This window comes from Solanum dulcamara, chromosome 1 (assembly GCF_947179165.1).
Source record: "Solanum dulcamara chromosome 1, daSolDulc1.2, whole genome shotgun sequence".
Lineage (NCBI taxonomy): Eukaryota > Viridiplantae > Streptophyta > Magnoliopsida > Solanales > Solanaceae > Solanum > Solanum dulcamara.
Window position 1 is genome coordinate 11,712,686 of NC_077237.1, and position 6,814 is coordinate 11,719,499.

The 6,814-nt window shown below is 33.9% G+C and overlaps 1 pseudogene; it reads left to right on the top strand.

The window, feature by feature from the left end:
- The first annotated feature begins 3,851 nt into the window (after positions 1 to 3,851).
- On the top strand, positions 3,852 to 4,523 carry LOC129887185 (auxin-responsive protein SAUR68-like; annotated as a pseudogene).
- The last annotated feature ends 2,291 nt before the right edge of the window (positions 4,524 to 6,814 follow it).

Genomic DNA, 6,814 nt, shown 5'->3' on the forward strand with positions numbered 1-6,814 from the left:
ATTAACATGTCTAATTTTAATTTGCTTGTAACTCGGACATAAATAAGTCATGATATAAGGACACGCTGTCGAGAATAAGTGGTTTAGTAAGTTGTAATGAATCAACAAGACTTTTAATAGTGCATTTCTGTAGAACGACAAGACCATGGTCTACTATATACTTAGATGGAAATGAAGAGTAAATCAGCCTCAAGTTTTATACAAATGTGTAGATCTGAGAGACGTAAGCACATGAAGTTTCACATAATTTTGCCCACTGTGTTGTGTGTCAAAGTATTAAGATCATAAATTTATTGAACAACACCATTAGGTCCTAGATGGCAAAGGACATTTTGTGGTCTATACAAACGATCAGAAGCGATTTGCGTTTCCTTTAGCTTATCTTCAACAGGAGGTTATCAGACAACTATTGTACATATCCGAAGAAGAGTTTGGACTTCCAAGTGATGGTCCTATCACGTTACCTTGCCATGAATTATTCATGAACTACATCATATCACTCATCAGCAAAGGTGTTACCGCAGATCTTCAGAATACTTTGCTTGTAGCAATCACTTACAGCCGATGCTCATCAGATTCATACCTTCAAGAACAAGGAAACTCATAGTTGCTAGTTTTTTAAACTAACTGTGATAAATTTTGTAATTGATGCATGATACTCTACAAGTGTACATAATATCAACATCTTATTATTAATCAATACTCCAGTTTCTTGTCAACAAGATGTTTAATTCTGTGATTATTGAGGTGAATCTGATTTCTTTCAGCTGTGTTCTAGTAATCCTATGTATTCAAATCTAAACTCCATTAACAATGAGGATATTTAGTAACCAATGAAATAACAGAAAAGTATTCGGAATGATGATTTGCACATTTCTTTCAGAAATTAACGTCCATTTACCTGTTTGATAGTAAGAATGAATACAGAACAATCTTTAGAGATAATCTTTTCAACTATTTGCAATTTTATTTTAACTTGGCTTCATTTCTGATGTACTTGTCTATATAGCCCAATGTTGGCTACAGCAACTAAAGTTACTAGCATCACAAATGGCTTTAGCTATTTGTGAACGTTGGATGGCCTATATCTGCAGATCTTTAGCTGATTCTGATTCAAGTCAAATGCTGAATTTGACACACATAAAAAAAATCTTGTTTGTTTTTCTCATTTTTCTTCGACTTATTCTTTTTCCAATAAATGACATTCTCTCAAGAAAGCAGGTTCTTAAATACCAGTTCAGCAGAAATATAGGATGGCTTAAGTATGATATTGGCATGACGAATCCCTTCTTCTCGCTCTCTCTTACATATACCACAGAATGACCTTTTGGAACACCTCCAGATGTTGAAGACCTCCTAAGGATTTGATTAGCCTGAATAAATGGAGTCACTTTGATACCTATTTTCTCAAGGGAAATAGTAACTCTAAATGGTGAAGGGAAATACGAACAAGAATTTTGAGAATTGCACAGAAAATGGAAGGTTTCCCTGAATCTGGATATTAGTTTTCTGCTAAAAAAACTATTCGTGTATATATTTCACAAAAACGTGAAATCAAAGTAGGCATAAAGTACTTGGAAGACACGAAAATAAAGGTATCATTTCCAAAATTTTGCATAGACTCTGCCTTATTTACAAGATGGAAGATTTGTTGATATGGTCTTTAACCCATCAAGTACCTTCACTAATGAATGTAGGATAGATATTGAATGTTTACTAGGGTTAGCAGGGAGTCTACTAGTCAAACTGTAATGAACTCAAATTCAATGATGACACAAACCAGTTTCTTAACTATATCAATAAGGATAAAATTCAACTACAATTCCAGAAAGTAAATGCAACAACTCAAAAGGCAAAAGCCCAAACGAAAATACAGAAGTACTGAAAGTAAGAATTAGGATCGATGGAAGAAGGAGACGAGGAACTAGACCGAGAGAAAGCAGGATGAGAGATACAAACTTTGCCTAAGCATATCATAATATGCATAAACTATTCTTTCTAACTGCGGGTCCTTTTAAACTAGTTACTAATTGGGTCTGGATCCCAAATCAACCTTTGTGAAGGTCTTGTGGTTCTATTTCTCAGACTAATTGTTGCTTGTGTGACATCCCTCTATGTATCGACGTCATTGGGCAATATGGTATTCATATCCAAATGTACAAATGAATGCTACATGTTTTCCCCAGCCCATAGTCACAAATATATTTAATTTCAGTTAGCTTATAACCCGGATGTAAAATAAGTCACAAATCAAGACACATTGCAAGACCAACCAGCTGTTGAAGTCGAGTGGTTTAGTATAAGTTGTAATGAATAAAGAAGACTTTGAATCGTGCATTTATGTAGCTTCACAAGACTATGGTCTCCAATATGCTTAGTGGAAATGAAGAGTAGATCATCCTCAAGTTTGAACCAGTTATCGCGAGCCTTTACTACTGCCTATTTTTGGACAATGAAACAGAAATTGTTTATATTCGTAGAGCAACAACATTTCTCTTGCTTCTCTCATAGAAGTCATTGGAAGCTTAGAATTTGGGAATTGAGACAGAAAACACAACAAAAGAAAGCATCAAATTCAGCAATTCCCCTAATTCCAGTCAAGAAACTAAGCTGAACATACAATCGCGTGATTTCACAGCTCTTTTTCACTTCTATTAGAAACAATGTAGGGTTCATCTGAACAGAAGAATGTTCAGATTTACTATTTATATGGAGCTTGTAAAATTAGGAATCTTAACATGCACCAACACAAAGGTTTGAGTCTTCTAGTCAAGTGACTTGAAATATTTTGCTTAAATAAAACTTAGCTATATCCTTTACAAGCAGAAAATCTTTGTTTATTACTACTATACAAAATGGTTAAGAAAAAACAAGGAATTGTTTTCTACTATCTCATTTATAATCCTGTTACTTTACAAAAATTCATGTGCAGAAGAATTTGCATCATGTTCCTTCTCATAATCTCCTCAAGCTGGAAGTGAGATAAACGAACAAATCCCCTTTGCAAGGTATTGTGAGACCGCCCATTGGATGATCAAAGCCAAACTCTTCTTCAGTTTGAGTCAGCAAGTTTTGAAATATAGGATGGCTTAAGTATGATATTGGCATGACGAATCGCTTCTTCTGGCTCTCTCCTACATATACTGCACAATGTCCTTTTGGAACACATCCAGACGTTGAAGACCTCCTTAGAATTCGATTAGCCTGAATAAATGGAGTCATTTTGATACCCATTATCTCAAGAAATAAGATGCAACTCTAACTAATGAAGGAAAACAAAGAACAAGAACTTTGAGAATTGCACAGATACTAAAAGTTTTTTGAATGTCAGGATACTTGTGTTTTGCTGACATGTTTGGGTCTGAATATATATATTTAAAAGTTTATGACAAGTTTCATATCAAATGTTTAGTGGTTAAGAGAAATTGATGACTACTGGTGAGACAATGGCACATGAAACTTCACAAGGATTTGCTTACTCTGTTACTATCAACTATTTAAGACAACTAATTTGGTGAAGAACAACATTAGGCCCTACCTTTATTTTAAGGACACCCTTAAAATAAAATCCACAGGAATTGATGAAGTTGATTGCCAAGATGGAAATCTACAGGTCACCTATCTACATGACAAAGGAAAGAGTGAAACATGGTTTTGCTTCTTACCAGACATTGTTCATTTAATGCTTTCAAATTATTGGCATTGGTGAGAAGTAACTAATAAGGCTAATCGGTTGTTCATCAAACTGAAGAAAGGAAGAAACCTATTATCTCAAATTTTTAAACTAGCTTCATCCACAAATTTTAGGCCCCATAATGCCCCATACCAATTTGGCCAACAGACATCGGCACATGGCTTTGCTTCGGTGGTTAGTGACAAAAACTTCAGCTCCATTTTGTATAAATAATCCCTCTTCCATGAGCCTTTTCATCATCAACGACAAGCATTATCTGTTCAACCATCAAAAGTCTCTAAATTTCTTTTTTACTTTCTTATTTTCAATCTTCCAAATAAGAAAATGACAATGCTTAGTACCAAGAAACTCTTCAAAATGGCCAAGAGATGGTAGAAGTTTGCAGCCATGCAGAGGAAGAGGATATCAATTCCAAGAAAGGGAAGTACATCTTCATCCTCTACAGTTGAGAAAGGCCATTTTGTAGTATATACAGCTGATCAAGCCCGCTTTGTCATTCCATTGGGTTACCTCGAAAATGAAGTCATTAGGCAACTTTTAAGCATGTCCGAAGAAGAGTTTGGATTGCCAAGGGCTGGCCCTATTACATTACCCTGTGATTCAATCTTCATAAGCTACATCATTTCACTAATCAAGAAAGGTGTAGCTGGTGGAGATCTTCACAAAGCAGTGCTCCTATCGATTCTTTCATGTTGCTGTTCAACTTCTTCTCTGCACCAAGAAAGTGGAAGCCGGCAGCTTCTTGTTTATTGATTCAAGGCTAATATTCTTTTTGTAAATGCTAACTCAAAAATAGTTTTTATAGAGACGGACATTTAAGAGTACACAATTGTAAAGCACATTATACAAATTGAATACTACTTTATTAGAAAATTTACCATATTCATGACTTTCACTTTTCAATTTGATTATGAAAAAGTCCTAACAATCCAATCTTGGAATTGCCTAACTCTAAATCTTACTTTTATCCCAGTTTTGGAACGCAGACATACAAATCTTTAGCTAATAAAAGGAATATTGACAAAAACAGAAGTAGTAGTAAGTGTAACAACAAATATCAGTATTACGTTTATGGATTCTTTTGAATCCACTGCAGACTAACTTCCTTTCAAACATATTAAAAATTTTCTATATCTTTGTGTTGGCATTAGGTTAAACATCGAGTAAGAAGTTCAAAATAGATGGGATAAGATGCAATTAGCAATTTAGGGAGTGTTTGGAATGGTTTTTTTAAAGTGACATATATGTTAAAAGCTAAAAGTCATAAGTTGGGAACACCTAACTTTTGACTTTCGGCTCTTTTGGGTACATTTTTTCGGTCTAAAAGAAGTGTTTTTGCCCAAACACTTTTAAAACTAAAAAAGAGCTTAAAAGTCAATCCAAAATAGATTCTAGGAATAAATAAGTCAAGATATAGCTTATATTATCACAACATAATCATCAAACTACGTAGTCTCTTGTTACTAATCACAAATATCATTCTAATTCCACTAAATAACACTTTCTTAAATATCATTCTATTCCACTAAACAACACTTTCTTGGATGTGCTAGTTTGTACCACACAGTGCAATTGTTGCATGCAGGTGCTGTCAAGTTTCTGTTGAATGCCTCTCAAAGTGAGAGTCTTTCCATTAAATAGAGGGTATAAAGATTACATCCCTAAAGATCAGTCAATTCTAGCCCTAAAGATCAGCTATTCTATCCCTCTACATATGCTATTCAATCCCTCTAAATCTGCTATGTTATCCCTCCAAATCTTCTATTCTGTCACAATATTTGTTCGTTTTGATTGCTACACACTACTAGAAAAGTGCAAATTACATGGTGATTTATTTGCGGATTATATATGAAAATTCGCATGTAAGTTTCTTGTGGATTTTCCTACTAAAAAATATCCGGTGGTAAAAATTTTGTGGGTTATTACCTGCGGATTTTTAAATCCCCAAATAAATTACATGGGGATTTTAAAACAGCATATAAATTGCCTACGTATTTTCTTGCATATATATTAAAAGTTCGCAAGAATGTTTTGGTAAAATTTTGTGAAAGAAGGACTATTTCTTGCAGATTTTCATAGGAAAAAATTCCGCAAGTGAATTGCTAAGGAATTTTTGATTAAAAAATGTAGAAAAGAGGGGTTAATTTGTTTTTAATTCACTTTCTTCATATTTATTTTTGATGACTACAATTACTACTTTTCAGGATATACCCCACCCCATTATATAGTTTGTGTTAGGTATTTAATATTTTTATTTAGTGGATGTCAAGGTGGGCAACTTGCCCACTTGGTATGTAATGATAGTTTCTTGCTTATATAAGACACAATTTGTGTAAAAGAAAAGATAGAAAAGAAACAGATACATACTGCCATTAAAATTTTTGCTCTGCTTAGTTTTCGCTTTCTTTCCTCTTATTATCCACGCCTTATTCTGCTAAATTTAGTTTATTTTATAACACGTTATTAACACGAGACTTCGGCTATTTTTTCAAGGTAACAAAAAGCGGTAAGAATTTCATTTAATTTTATTTTCATAAAATAACAAATATTTCCAAACTTGAATTTACTGCTCTTGATATCTCTGGAAAAGGCTACTCATCATGGGCACTTGATGCTGAAATTCATTTAGAATCAATGGGTCTGACAGACACCATTAAAAATGACAATACGACATCTAATCAAGACCGTGCTAAAACCATGATATTTCTCCGCCAACATCTTGACGAGGGGCTAAAATTACAATATCTCACATTAAAAGACCCCCTTAAATTGTGAAAAAATTTAAAAGAAAGATATGACCACATGAAGTTGGTCATGCTTCCACAATCTCATCATGATTGGCTAAATCTGAGATTAATGAATTTCAAAAATATAACTGAATATAATTCTGCTCTGTTTAGAATTATTGCTCAGTTAAATTTATGCGGAGAAAAAATCACTGAGCAGGATAAATTGGAAAAAATATACTCCACATTTCCACCCGCGAATATGCTCTTGCAGCAATATCGCGAAAAAGAATTTAAAAAATATTCTGAATTACTTTCTCACCTTCTGATTGCTGAACGCCACAATGAACTATTAATAAAAAATCATGATAGTCGGCCCGTTGGTTCTTTGCCA